The sequence below is a fragment of the Phacochoerus africanus genome, chromosome 1, assembly GCF_016906955.1.
Source record: "Phacochoerus africanus isolate WHEZ1 chromosome 1, ROS_Pafr_v1, whole genome shotgun sequence".
NCBI lineage: Eukaryota > Metazoa > Chordata > Mammalia > Artiodactyla > Suidae > Phacochoerus > Phacochoerus africanus.
In genome coordinates, this window is record NC_062544.1 from 10,402,563 (window position 1) to 10,420,681 (window position 18,119).

An 18,119-nucleotide genomic window follows, 5' to 3' on the forward strand; every position below is an offset into this window, starting at 1 on the left:
TACAACCAGTCTCAGGGAAACTGGAAGGATGAACAGACTATGCCAATAACCTGTATTTATTGAGTGCTCAAGGCAATGAGGACTTAAGCAGCTGGAGTGTATTTTCATGGTGAATATGAAAATACCTATGTCTCTGTTCTTTAAAATCTGGGGCATCCTAAAAGGATGTCTGTATATCTCACATGGGGACTGATGACCTTGCAAATGCAATGTAATGGTTATTAACAGACAGCCCTGAACTTGAGTCCACTGGTGTGCTATGTTCTTGAGCCTCAACCTTCTCATCTATACAACACGTCCAATAATTCCCGTGGCCCAGAAATGTTTCTATGGTGTGATCATTAAATGATATGCAGAGAATGCTGTACAGATTTAGACATGTAGTAAACTCTCTATAAATGGCAATGCTATTAACAAAAAACATTTTTTGGTGTTCCTGTGGTGGCGCAGTAGAAATGAATCCAACTAGTATCCATGGGGATGTGAGTTGGATCCCTGGCCTCTCTCAGCGGGTCAGGGATCTGGCACTACTGTGAGTTGTGGTGTAGATCACACATGAGGCTTGGACTGGTGTTGCTGTGGCTGTGGCTGAGGCCTGCAGCTGCAGGTCAAATTCAACCCCTAGCCTGGGAACTGCTGTATGCTATGGGTGTGGCCCTAAAAAAAAAAAAGAAAAATTTTTTCTCTTTGGTTTAAAATCTCCTGGAAGCCTAAGAAGCCTCAGGAGTCCTCTTTCACTTGTGAAGTTGCTATCATGCATGGAGACATCAGAAACAAGTGGGTTTTTTTGTTTTGTTTTTCTGTTTGTTTGTTTTGGGGATTTGTTTGTTTGTTTTGTCTTTCTAGGGCCACACCCATGGCATATGGAGGTTCCAAGGCTAGGGGTCTAATCAGAGGGAGCTGTAACCACTGACCTACGCCACAGCCACAGCCACAGCAACACCAGATCAGAGCCGCATCTGCGACCTACACCACAGCTCACAGCAATGCCTGATCCTTAACCCGCTGAGCAAAGCCAGGGATCGAACCCGCAACCTCATGGTTCCTAGTCAGATTCGTTTCCACTGTGCCACAAGAACTCCAGAAACAAGTTTTTAAATTTCTCCCTGGAGCTTTCTTCAGGGATCTGCTACCACTGAGAGAGAAGAGGGGGGAAAATGAAGAGAGCTGAGGGAAGTAAGTTTGATTTGTTACTTTTGTGTAACTCTGGTTCTCTACACACAAAGTAAATTGGTACCCTCCAATTTTCTCAGACTCTTGCACCAGAATAGAACCAGAAGACTGCCCCCAACTTCTGATCAAACACAAGCTACCTTTATAGGTTACACAAGGGCAGCTCACAGATGAAATGCGTATGGTCCGCAGAGATTCCTAAATATTCCAAAACTGATTAGTACCATTTTAGAATCCAAAAATTCCATTCAAAAATCAAGGTTTCTGGTTGCTCTCTCATTTTTAACTTTTATGAATTGTGAAGTCTACCCCACATACTCAGAGCAAACTTACAGCGTTATCACCAAGTTAACCTCATAACAACTGCCACCGAGGTCAAGAAATAAAATGTTGCCAATTCCCCCAAAACTTCCTGTCCCCCTTTTTAGTACAAACTCTCCCACCAAAGAGACTATCTGACTCATAATGACATCTTTGTTTTTGTTTATATATTTACCATAACATGAACTCCTAAATATCAGCTTAATATTGCCTTCTTTTTATAATTTAGAGACAGAAAATAATTCAGTATATTTTGTGTGTGTGTATGTTTTCCTTTGATCAACATTCCACGTATGAGGTTCCTCCATATGGTTGTACATGGTTGTAGTTTCTTGGCTTTCATTTCTGTAGAGGATTCTAGTGAGTGACTATGTCCCAGTTCATCCATCCGTAATTCTACAGCGGATGGGCAGTCAAGCTGCTTATACTTTTGAATAATGAGTCTATAAATATCCTTGCATGCATCTCTTGCTGCACATGTGCATGTATTTCTGCTGGATATAGACCTAGGAGTGACATGAGAATGCTCCGTTTTCACAGACACTGCCAGAGAGTTTCCAAAGTGACTCGACCAGTTTACACTCCCACCATCATTCTGTGACAGGTCTCATCGCTCCAAATTCTCTCAAATACTTGAGATTGCCAGTCATTTTAATTTTAGCCATTCTGGTGGGGGTGTAGTGATAACTCATTGTGATTTTAATTTGCATGTCTCCTGATTATTCGTGATGTCAGCTTCATGGTTATGTGTATTAAAATGTTGATACGCTTTTCAAAGTGATCGTGGTTCACGCCTTTTCCCCATTTTCCTGCTGGGCTACATGTGCTTTTCTTACAGATTTGTAGATGGTCTGGATATGAGCTCTTGGTCGAATGTATATGTTGCAAGTACCTTCTTCCTGTGGCTTGCATTTTCACTCTCTGTTATGTACAGAACAGAAACTGTTAATCTGAATGCAGCCTGACCCATCAGGGTGTTTTCGTTTTTATCTCGTTTAAGAAGAGTTCTCCCACCCTGAGGTCGTCAAGATCTTCTCCTATACTACCTTCTGGCAGCTTTGCGTTTTCCGTTTAGATTAATCCATCTGGAATTGAGTTTTTATGCAGTGTGATACAGGGGTTTAGAATCAGTGTTTTCATACGGACACCCAACTGATGGCATCGTTTATTGAAAACCTCACCCTTTCTCCACTGAACTTCAGCAGCATCTTTGTTATAAATCAAGAGACCACATGTATGTGTGATTTGGCACTTTCTGTTTCCAATCTTTATTTACTACTCCACTGGGCTGTTTGTGTATCTTAGGTCTAAAATTTAACCTAAGTCTTAATATCTGGGATGGGAAATCTTTCCACCTTACTCTTTTTCAAAATTATTTTGAACCCATTGTTAGGCTTTTCCACTTTCATATAAATTTTAGAATCACCATTGTCAAATTACGAAAAAAACCTGTAGGGATTTCGATGGACTTTAATTTACATATCAGTTTGGGAAAATGGGTAGCTATACACATTATGTCTCAATCCAGGAACATAATACATTGCTCTACGTACTTCGGTCTTCTTATGTTTTTTCAGTTGTGTTTCACAGTTTTCCATGCATAGATCTTACACATCATTTGGTAGATTTCTTTCTAGATACTTAGTGTTCTCTAATGTTATTATAAACAGTATCTTTCAAAATATTATAACAGTTTGGAGTTCCCGTCGTGGCTCAGTGGTTAACGAATCCTGCTAGGAACCATGAGGTTTCAGGTTCGATCTCTGGCCTTGCTCAGTGGGTTAAGGATCCAGCAATGCCATGAGCTGTGGTGTAGGTTGCAGATGCGGCTCAGATCCTGCGTTGCTATAGCTGTGGCGTAGGCCAGTGGCTGCAGCTCTGATTCGACCCCTAGCCTGGGAACCTCCATATGCCGAGGGAAGCGGCCCTAGAAAAGGCAAAAAGACAAAAAAAAAAATTAATAAATAAAATAAAATATTATAACAGTTTGTTGCTGGTATATCAAAATAGAAGTTATTTGTTTTATATTGATTTCATATCCAGTGACTTTTATATATTCATCTAGTAATTCTAATATTTTTCAGTAGCATTTTGAGGTTTTCTATGAATATAACCTAGTCACCTTGACAACATTACCTTTTCTTGCCAAATTGGCCATGATATTAACTCTTGTATCCCATTTACTTTAAATATTTTTCATCCCAATTATGAAATAAAGTGCCTGTAATTTTTTTTCTCATGATGTCCTTGTTCAATGTGGTATCAGGGTTGTGCTGACCTCGCGGGAGTAGTAACGGGATGCTCCCTCTTTCGAGTCTCTGGAAGAGCTGTGTAAGAAGTTTGTACTGTTTTATAGAACTTGGAAGAAAGGGCTGGAGTTTTCCTTATGAAAAGTGTTGAAGGTCTTGAATAGTTATAGCACTCATCAACTTTGCAATTCTCCTTGTGGTTGTTTTAATCATTTATATTATTTAGGAATTCACCCACCGCATCTGCATTTTCAAATACCTTGTCATAAAGTTGTTCATAATGTCTTCTTTTTCATGTCTGTAGGATTTAGAATGATAGTACCCTTTAAATTGCTGGTATTGGTTTTTCTGGGCTTCTTTGCTCCTGTACTTTTCCCAAGATTCTTTAGGGGTTGGTTTTTGACTTTGTTGATCTTTTCTAGTGCACATTTCTTACTTTATTCATTTCCACACTGTATTTTCTTCTCCTCTCTTGTGTTCTTGAAATGGATGCTTAGCTCATTGATTTTTTTTTTTTACGGTTTTTCTTCTCTTCTAATATATGCAATTTTTTAATATGTAATGATTTTTATTTTCTTCCATTGTAGCTGGTTTAGTGTTCCATGAATTTTCTACCATACAGCATGCATTTTTAAAGCCATGCCTTTCCCTCTCAAGATAGATTTAACTGTATCATTCATTTTTTGACCTCTTCCATATTTACTAAACATTTAATTTTTCCACTTTTTACTTTTTTTTTTTTTTAAATGGCTGCACCTGCGGCATATGGAAGTTCCTCAGCCAGGGAAGGACTCCAAGCTGCAGCTGCAACCTACACCAAAGCTGAGGCAATGCAAGATCCTTTAACCCACTGCACCAGGCCAGGGATCAGCTCCACAGTGACCCGAGCTGCTGCAGCTGGATTCTTAACTCACTGAGCCACAGCGGGAACTCCTACTCATCTTATTAATTTAGAAATTTGACAATCCTTAACTATTGTTTTAGTGGTTATATCAGAGACTAAAACATTCATTCTTGACTTACCAAATGTTTTTGTATATTGGTTCTTCTGTCCTCTTCCTAAACAGTACAAAGATGTAGAACTCTGCTATTTTTCTCTTGCCAACATATATACCATGACTGTTGGACAATTTTTGTATTTTTAAACTTAACTAAATATAATATGTGGAAGATATAGTGAGTACAGTGGGAAAATCTAACACACATGTAAATGGAATGCCTTAAGGCAAAAAGTAAGAGGATTTTTGGAATGATGTCTCAAGAGTCAATTGCCAAGATAAAAGACAGCAAAACAGAAATTCAAGAAGTTCAATGTACCTAAAGCATGTTAAATAAAAGAAATAACACCTAGACACAACATAGTAATGTTACTGATAACCAAAACCAAAGGCAACCTATTAAAAGCATTCAGAGTGAGGAAGGGAAGGGGTGACAAACATATTCCTGTGAAATGATAAATCTGGCAGCTGACTCTTCCCAAGACACAACTGAATCATATCTTTAAGGTGTTGAAAGAAAATTATTGTAAATGTAGACTCTATATCCAACAAAAACTCATTTTCAAGAGAGATTGTGAAATAAAGACACTTTCATACTAACTTAAAAAAATGTATTTGTCAGCAATAAACCCATGCTAATGGAAATCCTAAAAGATATTATCCAGGGAGAAGGAAAATTATTCCAGATGGAAACTTGGAGATGCCGTTACATCTGTAAAGTCCTTGTTTCAATTTTATTGAACTATGGTTAATTTACATGTTAATTTTTGCTGTATAGCAAAGTGACTCAATTATACATTCATATATATGAGAATATATATATTCATACATATATTTTTTTCATATTCTTTTCCACTATAGTTTATCACAGGATATTGTATATAGTTCCATGTGCTATACAGTAGGACCTCGTTGTTTATCCATCCTATATAGACAACTTTACATCTGCTAATCCCAAACTCACGATCCTTCCCTCCCCTACCCCCTTCCCTCTTGACAACCACAGGTCTTTTCTCTATGTCTGTGATTCTGTTTTTGTTTCATAGATATGTGCATTTGTGTCATATTACAGATTGCACATATGAGTGATATCATATGATATTTATCTTTCTCTTTCTGAAATACTTTATTTAATATGATCACCTCTGATTCATCCATATTGCTGCAAATGACATTATTTCATTATTTTTATGGCTGAGTAGTATTTCATACATCTGTACCACATCTTCTTTATCCATTCCTCCATTGATGGACACTTACGTTTTTCCATGTCCTGGCTATTTTAAACAGTGCTGCTATGGACAAAGGGGTACATGTATCTTTCTAAATTATAGTTTTGTCTGGTTATATGCCCAGAAGTGGGATTGCTGGGAAATTCTATTCTTAGTTTTGTGAGGAATCTCCATACTATTTTCCATAATGATTGCACCAATTTATATTCCCATGAATAGTGTAAGAGGTTTCCCTTTTCTTCACACCTTCTCTAACATTTATTATTTGGAGACTTTTTAATGGAAAATTCTCAATGTCAGTATTTTTACTTTTCCAATTTGGAGTTTCCTCTTAATTATTTTGCATAGTTTTCAGTAGTCTGTGGAAATTATCAATTTGTATTTACCCTATGGAAGGTATTAAGCATAGTTTCTTATAAAATATATGTCCAATTACTCTAGTATCTTGGGCCTGTTCATTTTTATCTATGTTGTTTTATCTTCTAGTGTAATCGGGTACTTCTTATTGTGTGCTGGACACTGTATTGCAGAATTTTTTGTAGAAATAATTTGAGACATAGGGTTATCATTTTTTCCCAATAGACATAGTTAACTTTACTGATAGCAATTCATTTTCATTTCAATACAGTTTCAGAGGTTGGGGTGATATGAAGCTAAACTGCAGTCCTTACAAGCACCTATTTCCAGGGTCATCCTCACTCCTATTGGGTAGCTTTTTTGGATCCCAACCCAGAGGGATCATTGTTTAGCATCTTCTTGCTTTCTTTCTTTCCTTTTTTTTTTTTGCTTTTTGCTTTTTAGGGCCACACTCAGCATATGGAGGTTCCCTGGCTAAGGGTCAAATTGGAGCTGTAGCTGGCAACCACAGTCACAGCCACAGCAACACAGGATCCAAGCCACATCTGCAACATACACCACAGCTCATGGCAACACCGGATCCTTAATACACTGAGCAAGGCCAGGGATCAAACCTGCATCCTCATGGATGCTAGTCAGATTTGTTAACCACTGAGCCACGACAGGAACTCTAGCAGCCTCTTTCTATTGCCACCAATTTTCTGTCCAGGACTCTAACTCCCACCTTCTTATTCCTGACTCCTCTTAGTTTAGCTGCCTCTATGGAATTGGTAAGTGTCTATAGGGGAAAAAAAGCAGCTCCAAACACATGGCTTACCTGCTGACTTTCCTCCAGCCCCAGATCCTCACTCTAGGATTCTTTACTCTTGTGTTAGCTCTTCAACATCTTCAAGCATATTTTTAAGTACTTTGGCCAGCTTTTCTGTTTGCACTCATTGGTCCAAATTACATCATCTCTCATTCAGACATTTGAAAGTCCTGTGACTTCTTTTTGAAACCTGACAGATGTGTTCACAGTAGGCTGACCCTAGGCAGGGGTTTCCCCTTTTAGGTGAGGCATGCATTTCTCCCAGTCACCACAGTGTGCAGCTGGTTGCTTCTCATTTATATCAGTCTAGTTACTGTTGGCCTCTGGGACTGAGACCCTTGCCTGAAACCCTTTCTAAAATGAGTCAGAAGATAAACATTCCACTACAGCACTATTTGACCTTCCTAGGTTTATTTCTTCCAAATTTGGCTTTATATACTTGGTAAATGAAGGTTAGTTTTTGATCATTTTGTGGAGAAAGAGCTCCTAAAGTTTTCATAGGGTTGTTATCATTCTGCTCTTCATGTGCCTGGAAGATCTGGAATGTTTAATGCTCCCAGGCTTGCCCTGTGAGGACAGACTGCCAGACTGTCTTGCACAGCAGAACATCTGCCCAAACACTCATTTCTAGCCTCAGTCAGGGTGTGAGGCCAGGACAATGTTGAACGGAAGACCGAAGGCAGGATGACTTAGAAACAGATGGCATATAGCCCCCGTGGGATGTGGGGTCCAATTCCAGAGCCGGTATAAGGGCTATTAATACCATCTAGGGTGCCCAGTAGAGGGAAAACCAAATGACCGAAAAATGAGATAGAAGATTCAACTCTTCCTGTCAGTAATCATGAAATCTATCTACTTGAGGACTAGCGGATTCAGAACAGACTTTGTCAAGGGGTCACTAAAATGGGAGAAAAGCCTGCAAAGATTTCCAGATAGCCTGTTAAAGACAGAAGGATGTGATCTTCTAAAAAAAAAATGAAATCCTACCCTACACTCAGTCTAATTCAAAAACTTCTGATTACAGCTACTCTTTCAAAATTATCTTTAGGAAAAAGGTACTTTCCCTAATTGTGGTTAAGACTAGTTTCCAGAACCAGGCTGCCTGGATTCTAATCCCAGCTCTCTTGTGTAGTAGTATTGGGACCTCAGGCATGTTTTTTAATTTCTCTGTATCATAATTTTCCCATATATAAAATAGAAATAATAGTGATACCTCAAAGGGTAAGGATTTTTAAAAGTTATGCAAGTAAAATTCCTAGAACAGTGATTGAACTCCAAAACTGCTATTTATAATTAAATTTGTTTTATCATAATTACTTCACAATATTTAACATGCTTATTTTCTGTCTCTCAGAGCCCTGGGTTCTTTACCTCTGTTCTATACTCTTTCATTTAATGCTCTAAACAGGCTGTCTTCATTAGACTACTTCTTTTTAGTTGGAAGTGGGGATTACATTGGGGAATGCCAAGTCTTGCTGCTCATCTCAGAAAGTTTCTTGAAAACACAACATCCTGTAATGCGCCACTGAGAGTCTGATTTGGTGGCTCTGGAATGGGCCTGGGAAGCTGAAATTTTTAAAAGCTCACTGGTGATTGTGATATGCAACCCTTTTGAAACCACTGGACTCTGGTGTACCAACTGTTCAATATCTGGAGCCAAGTGTTAAATATTTGTGAATTTTGTAAGCTGGTTGTTAAACCATCACTAGCCAATGGTTATGGTGGGAATGTTTACATTATAAAAATTGGCAAATGCCAGGTTTTTTTTTTGTTTGTTTGTTTTCCTAGAGAGCTGGTTTTCTATCAAAGCTCAGGTACAATCTTAGCTCCTGGGACTCGGGGGGTCTCTGCCTGACCCTCCTTTGTTCGGGACTTACAATCTTCACTGTCCCCTGAGGTTTGACTGATTGGGGTTTGGATCTCCCATGCACTGGGCATTCCTGTGGTTGAAAGGGCTGTCAGCTACACATCTCTGCAACCACATTCAAACTCTCTATCCTTTCTTCAGAGTGACGCAGAAGTAGAAAACTGGTTGCCCAGTGGTTACGTGAACTTAAAAATGTGTGATAGTTGGCTCTCACAGAGATTTAAAACAGGAGTTTGAGGCAGCTTTAAAAAAATCATAAAATTGCATGTAAAAATCCAGATAGAGTTCCCATTGTGGGACAGCAGAAACGTGTCCAACTAGGAACCATAAGGCTGTGGGTTCGATCCCTGGCCTTGCTCAGTGGGTTAAGGATCCAGAGTTGCTGTAAGCTGTGGTATAGTTTGCAGACATGGCTTGGATCTGGTGTTGCTGTAGCTGTGGCATAGGCTGGCAGCTGTAGCTCCAATTCAACCCCTAGCCTGGGAACCTCCATATGCAGTAGGTTGAACAAAAAAAAAAAAAAAAAAAAAAAAAATCCAGATACTCAGCTCCTCTTTGATAAAATGGAAAGATCTGGACCTGCTTTTTACTTGAAAAAGCGTAGCTAAAGCTGAGTGACCACTAGCATGGGCAAAAGTGTTCTCTCATCTGCCCCTTTGCTCATTTACACTTTCCACCTGATCCTTGAGCTTGTAACTCAGTGAAGCAGCATGCTTTGCTGAGGGAGGTGACGAGGACTTCGGAGATGTGAGCTTGTAGCCACGACACTGCTTTTAACTCATTGTGTGGCCTTGGCTGAGTCACCTTCTCTATATCAGGCCTTAGTTTCTCATTTGCAGCCTGGGGAGTGCTCACCTTGTCTGTCTCTCAATGATGCTGGGATGGTCTGAAATGGGAGAATAATAATAGTGATACTATTTTTATCACTAACAATAGCAGTGCTTTGGCTGCCAGCTACGGGAAGGTAAAGAACAATTGCTAAAGGCCGATTCCTATTAACCATTATTAGCATGTTAGTGGGGATGAATGATCCTGGAACAAGCTCTGATAGGAGAAAATCTTTGAATCCACTGAGAATGGATGGAGAGGAAGGGTTCCATGGTGAGAAAAGCATATAAAACAGAAATGCTGCAGTCTTGTTCAGGGAGCTTTGGGAACACGAGAATTTCAAGATCATATTATTAACCACCTCCATTTTTACAGATAAGAAAACGGCAGCTCAAAGGGCACATGGGCTTGGAAACACATCTATGTGTCAGTCCCAGTGACGTGTGCCTTGGTGTATTCTCCTTAACTTCTCTGAGCTTTTGTTTCCTTATGAGTAAAATGGTAATGTGAGAATTTATCTTGGAGTTCCCACTGGGGCGCAACAGGATAGGTGTCATCTCTGGAACACTGGGATATAGGTTCGACCCCTGGCCTGGCACAGGGGGTTAAGGATCCAATGTTGCTGCAGATGCGGCTGGGGTCAGATCCCTGGCCCAGGAACTCCATATGCCATGGGTTAGCAAAAAAAGAAAAAAAAGAAGCTGTCTTGTAAGGAATTGTGACACTTCAGTGAGGTAGCATGCCTTAAGCCCCTAAAACATATTGTAAATGTCCATTAAGTGGCAGATGCTGTTATTAACTCAAATCAGACATGCAAACTGAACCACTGGCAAAAGCCAGGAAGTAGTTAAAAGAATGAGACAAATTGCTAGTGGATATTTCCTGACCAGAGATGCACTTTGCCTAAACCAGGAGCTCCTTCTCCTTCCCGGTACACTGAGGTAACTCAATTCAGTATTTTTTCCAAGCATTTGCTCCAAGAGTGGTAAGATACCCAAACACCCATGCCCAAATCAACAGCAATACTGAGTGCTAGAGGAGGGATGAGCATTATAAAGCATTTGCAATGTTGAACCTGTGTGTTTCCCCTTCAAAAATCCTTAAATTTTAGCCCTATTCAGCTGGAAATGAAAAGCCTGGGCCCAAAGAACACTTATTGACTTTTGATTTTCCATTGACTTTTGATTTTCCACTGCCTTTTCACCACCACTTCTGAATATCAAGGCAAGAAATGTCCAAGTTCCTCCAGGCTCCATAGGCTGGAACAAATTAAGAATTCCTGGAGTCAGTCCTTCTTTTGGACTAAACTCCTTTTGCTTTTTCCCTTTTCCAAGAAAATTTTCTGTTCCAGAGAGTCCCTTCTCAGCCACTCCTTTTCTAATGCAATTCTGTTTGATTTCCACCAAGCAACTCCTGAAAGGAGCCGCTGAACCATCCCGCAGCCAGCATTTCAATGCCTGAATGCTGGCTTTCTGGCAGAAGCTGTTCCAGATGCATCTTTCTGTCCAGTAATCATGCATTTAACCAAAATGATTGACACAGCATTCTCCCCCTCTCCAGCGTTTCCAGCCCATTAGTCTTATTTGTCTTCCATGCAAAGACGCCCCCGGTTTGGCTTCCTGTCAAATTCACAATGTACAAACACGTGCATAACTCAAACACACCTACACATGCAGAGATGAAATAGCTGCTGAGTCCATATCTTGTTGAATATTCAACGTTTCATTTCTAGACTTCATGTCTCCACTGAAGTTTCAGTCACTTGCTTCTTTCCTTCTTTTTTATTCCATCCCCCCATCTTCTCCCTACCTCATTCCTTCCATCTCTATTTCTTTTCTACTTTTCCAAGAAATTGCCTCTTTTTTGGTAGTCATTGCAAAATTTCATAGTCTTCAGTGTCAAAGAGGCTTGAGAAAAATTTTGACACAATCCGCTCACTTTCGTTTTGAGAAATCTGTGTACCCAAAAGGAAATCATGGCTTTTCTTTGCCCTTCTGAAACCTTTCAAAGTCCACGTGCCTCAGCCAGCACTTGCGTGGCTGGGACCCTGCCCACTGTGTCAGCCTCACTCCACCTCAGTCCCCTCACTGTAACCAGACGGGCCCCTCCAGCCCTGCCTCAGGCCCTTTACACATACTTTTCTTTCTTTCTGGGCAGTCTTTCACACAAGGGCACACATTTCTTCTTCACTACTTCATCCTCTATTTATTCTTTAGATCTCAACTCAAATGATATTCCTTTGACCAGGCACTGCACCCTGGTTGCTTCCTTCATGGCACTCATCACATTTGTAATTACATATCTGAGTGTGTTGTTACTTAATACCTCTTCGTTTACATGAAGGCAAGCTCTCTAGGGACAAACACCATGTCTCTTTTTCTTTCCCCACTGTTTCTTCAGCATTGTTCACAGTGCCTGGCATTTGATAACAATGACAAATTTTAACAAGAAAGTCATGGTGTCTTAACATTTATAGAGAACGTCTGTTCTAAGCTTTTTACATGTATTAACTCATTTGATACTTACAACTATCCTGTAAGGCGGGTATGGTTATTATCCCCATTTTACAGGTGAGGAGACCTAGTGGTCAAGTCAGACACCCACTATTACATGGCTGGAAAGGAGCAGAGCTAGTTTCTAAGCCAGGCATTCTGATCCCAAAGTCTGAACCCTCACCCAGGCTACGCACTGTCTCTCTGAAGTGCTCCATTAACATTCATCAAAAGAATCAATGAAAAATTTATCCAAATTGAATAGCAGCAAAACTGAGGTCAAAACTTAAATTGCTTGATTGATAACCCACTCCTCTTGCTATGCAAACAGAGAGCCCCTCAGGTACCAGCAGAAGGCAGTAAAAAGATAGAGAAACAGATTAACAAATCGGTCTGTTGCTAATGAGGACTATGGGAGGACCCTGAGATGTGGATTGTGGAATGAAGTGGAAATCATCATTTTAGATTCAGGAAGGACCCAGCGGCAGGTGGAAAAACAATGACTTGGTTGAAGAGGTCTTAAGGAATCGGGTTTTCCAGAAACATCGAGTGGACTTATAGTTATTTTCACTAACAATTTAGATAATACTCATGTTTTTGGATGATATTTTCCAAACCTAATTCTTAAGTAACCATCAATTTTATGAAACAGCTGATCACCATTGTAGGATGAAAGCTCCAGGAGTGTGCCTTGTTCACTGCTATATCCACAGCCGGTGAAATAGTGCCTGGCACATAGTAAGTGCTCAATAAATATTTGTTCAATGAATTAATGGAAAAATGCACATCAACAAATCCATCAGAGGATACTTAAAAAATACTTGATATCAAAATACTTGAACTATGTAGTTCAAGGCACAATGAGGAACACAAAGAAAAATAGGTGAGATTCCTTTTCAAGGAGAGGTCCTAACCTAGGTGGACCTATTAGCAATTACCACTACTAATAAAAGTGAATATCACTGGGGATTTGTCTAGGTGCCGTGCTCTGTCCCTTTACATATCATTATGTCATATTCATACCTGCAACAACCTTAAGGTGATGGCACTACTGGAAATCTCCATATCCAGATGTAGAAACTGAGGTTTAGAGATGCTAATTCCTTCACCAAAAAGTCAGGAACGGGTGAAGCCAGGATTTGAACTCAGACCTATTGGATACTGACATCAACTATGCCCGATGTACTCATTCCATTATTTCAAGCTTACCACCTATGAGTGAGAGGCATGTTGGAACTACAAGAGTTTGCAGTATTAGAGGGTGGGGGCAGGGATGGGGGAGAAATGCATGTAGTGGTACTCAACCTTCTCTCTAGGGCTACATACCATTGCTCACTGGGGTCTCAAATAGTCCTATTCTTCACCTGTCACAATCCCATTACTTGCGTAGGCCCCAGATTCAGTGATATTTCTTCCTAGAAGACTTCTCAAACACCATACAATTATGGGTTAGCTATGCCCTCCTTTTTACTCCTTGACTCCTAACCACCTCTCACCCCGCATTCTAATTGCGTGTGTTTCTCAACCACTAGTCTTCAAGTTCTTCCAGGAAACTATTTCATCCTTCCAAGACTAGTACAGTAAGTACCTGGCATATAGTGTGCCATTTAACGCATATTTACGGAATAAATGAATTTTAGGCAGAAAGGGCCATCCCATGGATCTAAATAATATAGTGCAGAATTCAAAGGGAGGAGTACATTTGGGGTATTAACTGAAGTTTTAGGACAAAGAACTGCTGAAGAGTTGGGTGAGATGCTCACGCAGTGCTGCACTGCGCATGTGTGGACATAAGAGCCTCAGTGGATGATCAGTGCAACCTGCTGCCAGAACTGTCAAGAGGGCAAAGGCATCCTGCATGGACGTGCTCTCAGCCAGGGAACTCTTGCCAAGGGTGATGTTGTCACTGGTGCTCAGCCCTACTCCTGCACTATGCTCAGAGCTGGGAGGCCAAGACGAGGAGAGATTCAAGAGGGGAAGTCTATCTTGGTGACAGAGCTGAGCTCAGAGTCGCACATACACTTAATCTTATCAAAATGACTGGAAGTAAAGCAATCGGAAGGAAAGTGATGACCACAAACCGTACTAACTAAAATACATGGTATTGTTCATATCAAGAATAAAAGTATTTAGAAAAAGACCCACTCTGCCAAATCATGTTGGAGACAGGAGAACAAGAGCCAGAGGTCAATCTTTTACTTGGAATTACCTAAAGTGGAACTTCATACCCAGGTGAATGGATCAATCAGTTCTAATACCGTGAAAAAAATGAAAAGCCAAAAAGCCAGGTCTTAAAATCCATGATCAGATGACTGATTAACAAAGGAAAAAAAAAAGGACTTTAGAAGAATGTTTCCAGATATTTCAAATTATTTATAAGCTTTGCATTAGCCCTGAAGATATTTTAATGGACACAAAAGATGTCATTAAAGAATTCATAGATAATGATGTCAGGTACCGAAAATAAGGAACACACACAAGAGAAAATGCTACAAGAATGACTAAAAAGACTTACAACGGAATCTGTGCTTGAGAAGATAAAACCATCTGAAAAAGGAACATAGACATTGATGTTAGATATTGGATAGCAGTCGACAGAAGAGGTGACCCTTCTGTTGCCAAGGAGACTATTAGACTTGCTAAAGAGTTCTTCCTTTCTACTGAGGACGAAGTTCTTGGGCTTAACCTGGGTGGAAACCCTACTGTAGGATAAGCAAAATTTCTTGGAACCTTTTTTAGAAGCTAAAAAAAAGTACATCTGAAGTTGCCGTTACATCTTACAGACATTCCAAACCAAAAAAATAAATAAATACTCCCGGATCTGCCTCCTGGTAGAGTCAGGCATGGGATATTTCTCAGCTCCCCTGAGGGAGAATTCCTGGATCTGGTGGACTTTGTGAGGTGACACCAGATACCCCTGGGTACGGCTTAGGGCTTCAGGTCCTGCAGACAATCAATCCTCTGTTCCTTCCTCCCCCAGCCCCCAGGTTGCAATCCATATCAAGAGAATCAGTCTTAAAAATATAAATACCATTTGTTTAAAAAAAAAGGGGGGGTTTTCAAAGTTGAAATTGGGGACATGTAGTCATTAAGATTCCTATCTGGATATTTGGACTGTGTGAACCTAGGAAATTTATTCTCTCTGGGCTTCAATTTTCTCATCTATACCTTTGAGATGACCAAAATTAGACTGTTCAGAAGTCAAGCTGAAATAATCCATGAGAAACGGAGCCGAGCGCTCTTCTTTGTAAGTTTGCAAATGCTTTTCACCACCACCACCACTGCTGCTGCTACTGTCTCCTTGTATTATGATTAGGCAAAGTTGGCATTTTATGCAGAAGAGCACTTCTGAGGAAAAGTACAGCGATCAGAAGAAACGTCCTGCCCTTGGGCATAAAGATGATTCATGGCATTGGCAAAACAGGCTGGAGATATCATGCTGAGAGATTCCTCTGAGCCAAGGAATCAAATGCTCTGAAAATTGGAGAGCTGGTAAAACCATGCCCCATTGCTGTTTTTAAGAGGTAAATATGGAGTTCCTGTTGTGGCTCAGTGGTTAACGAACCCATCTAGCATCTGTGAAGATGCAGGTTCAATCCCTGGCCTCACTCAGTGGGTTAAGGATTCGGCCTTGCCATGAGCTGTGGTGTAGTTTACAGATGCAGCTCAGATCCCGCATCGCTGTAGCTGTGGCATAGGCAGGCAGCTGCAGCTCCCATTGGACCCCTGGCCTGGGAACCTCCATATGCTGTGGGTGTGGCCCTAAAAATACAAAAAAAAAATGAAGACGCCAGTGTATGTGGCTGAATAAAATCTGTGTGTCTCTTCCACTAAATACATAGGCGAGGCTCTGCATGGTGGCTGCCATTTTGTTCTCACAAAATGACCCCCTAGGGATGTGGGCTGCTGTCTCTTATTCTTTCTGGAGAAGAGTAGTGTGTCATTAGCTATATTTGTGTCTAGAAGTATGACCCAAGTTTGGGCTCCATGACTAGCCGTCTCGTCTTTTCGTAAGGTTGCCCAAATAGAAATGTGAAAAGATGTGATTTGGTCCTTGTGACTGGGATCAGGGAGAGTGGGTGTGCTGGTACAGGTGACCCCTTGGTTGGTCTTCTTGTCATTAATCTTCACTGAAAAACTTACTTTCAGCGCACAAGACCTTATAGAAGTAGCCAACTAAAGTATCCTCCAGAATAGTTCATTCCTGTCATTGCATACTACAATGGGTTTCCATGGCCAATTAAAACTGCTTATCCTGCTCTTTAGGCCTATTATTTGAGTTTACCCTCCTTTCTGTCTCATTCCTCTTAAGTTTTTATGATGCTCCTACCACCCTAAACACCTGCCAGTACTACCTACCTACCTATCATGCTCTTCCCCTGAAAAAACCTCATATGAACCCTATGCTTTGGGCCCTCTGCAATTTCTCTCAAACTGATTCTTCGACTTAAATATCCACATCCTATTATGATTATCAAAAGTGTCTGGAGTTCCTGTCATGGCTCAGTGGTCAGGAGCCCAACTAGTACCCATGATGACTCAGGTTGGATCCCTCGCCTCACTCAGTGGGTTAAGGAGCTAGCATTGCCATGAGCTACAGTGTAGGTTGCAGATCAACTTGGATTCTGCTTTGCTGTGGCTGTGGTTTAGGCTGGCAGCTATATCTCTGATTCGACCCCTACCCTAGGAACTTCCATATGCCACTGGTGTGGCCCTGAAAAAAAAACAAAAAAAAAAGTGTCTGAATACATGTATAGAGTGGATGTAGTAATAACTAGACTATAACAAAGGATTATTTGGCTTCTTGTGTATTGATTTTCTTTTCCAGAGATGACCTATATGGTTTGAAATTTGGCTTAATTATGTCTCTTTGGCAAGAGTGGAAGTGAATCGACTAGAAATCTCTGAGAGGCTAGGATCAAGAGTTTTCTAGATGGAATCAAGAGTTTAAACCTTGATTTAAGAATATCACAACCTCTGAGGGTAGTTTGCATTTTATCCTGGGTACATCCTCTTTTAACTGGCTTTCAGACTTTAAAGAACCTTAAAATTTTGGAAAACTTCTAGTATACAAATGCAGAATTAAAAGTTTTCTAAGCTAGATGAAAGACCATCATTCTTGCACCCTGCAGGCAAATGCATGCTGACTATAAAACAGTATAGATGTCAAATGAGTGATTTAACAGGCTGGGTCATTGAACTTGCTAATGACAGACAGATAAGAAAAAACAGCAGGTGGGTGTATACTGGAGGAGTGGGCACTGGCTGCCGACAGATGGGAGAGTGACAGCTGACAAGGCGGGAAGGCCCAGTAGAGACTACAGACTCACCAAGTATGAAGCTATATGGGAACAAAAACAAACAAACAAAAAAACACCCTACCACCTCAGGAGTCCTTAAGGGAGTTATCATATGCACCAGTGGTCACAATTATTCATCAGCCTACTGATGAATAGGCTAGTACCTGCTTACTCTGTACCAGGTTCCATTCCAGGAAATTGGGAAAAGAAAAAAGTATAAAATATGGCTCTCTTCTCAGAAAATATTTACCATCTGTAACACTGTGACATCAGCCAGGGTGAAGCTGTGTATACTAAGCTCTTTTTACAAAAGTCAGTACACGTATAGAACCTATTAGGAGGTTTTCCACTTCAAAAGATGTAAAACTATTTAGCTACTTACAAGATAAATTTGTTTACTCCTTCTTGAAGACGCCATTCCCTGACAACACTAATAATGGAGGCATTTTAGAATAATGACCTCTTAAAATTCACACAGCTGTCTCTGTGTACAG

General features: G+C 40.4%; 1 protein-coding gene and 1 pseudogene across 2 annotated transcripts in view; both read left to right on the forward strand.

Annotated features, from left to right (window-relative positions):
- GRIA1 (glutamate ionotropic receptor AMPA type subunit 1) overlaps positions 1 to 18,119 on the forward strand; it is a 323,216-nt gene that overhangs the window by 120,898 nt on the left and 184,199 nt on the right. The window lies entirely within an intron of this gene.
- LOC125137761 (adenosine deaminase-like protein) lies at positions 14,482 to 15,344 on the forward strand (annotated as a pseudogene).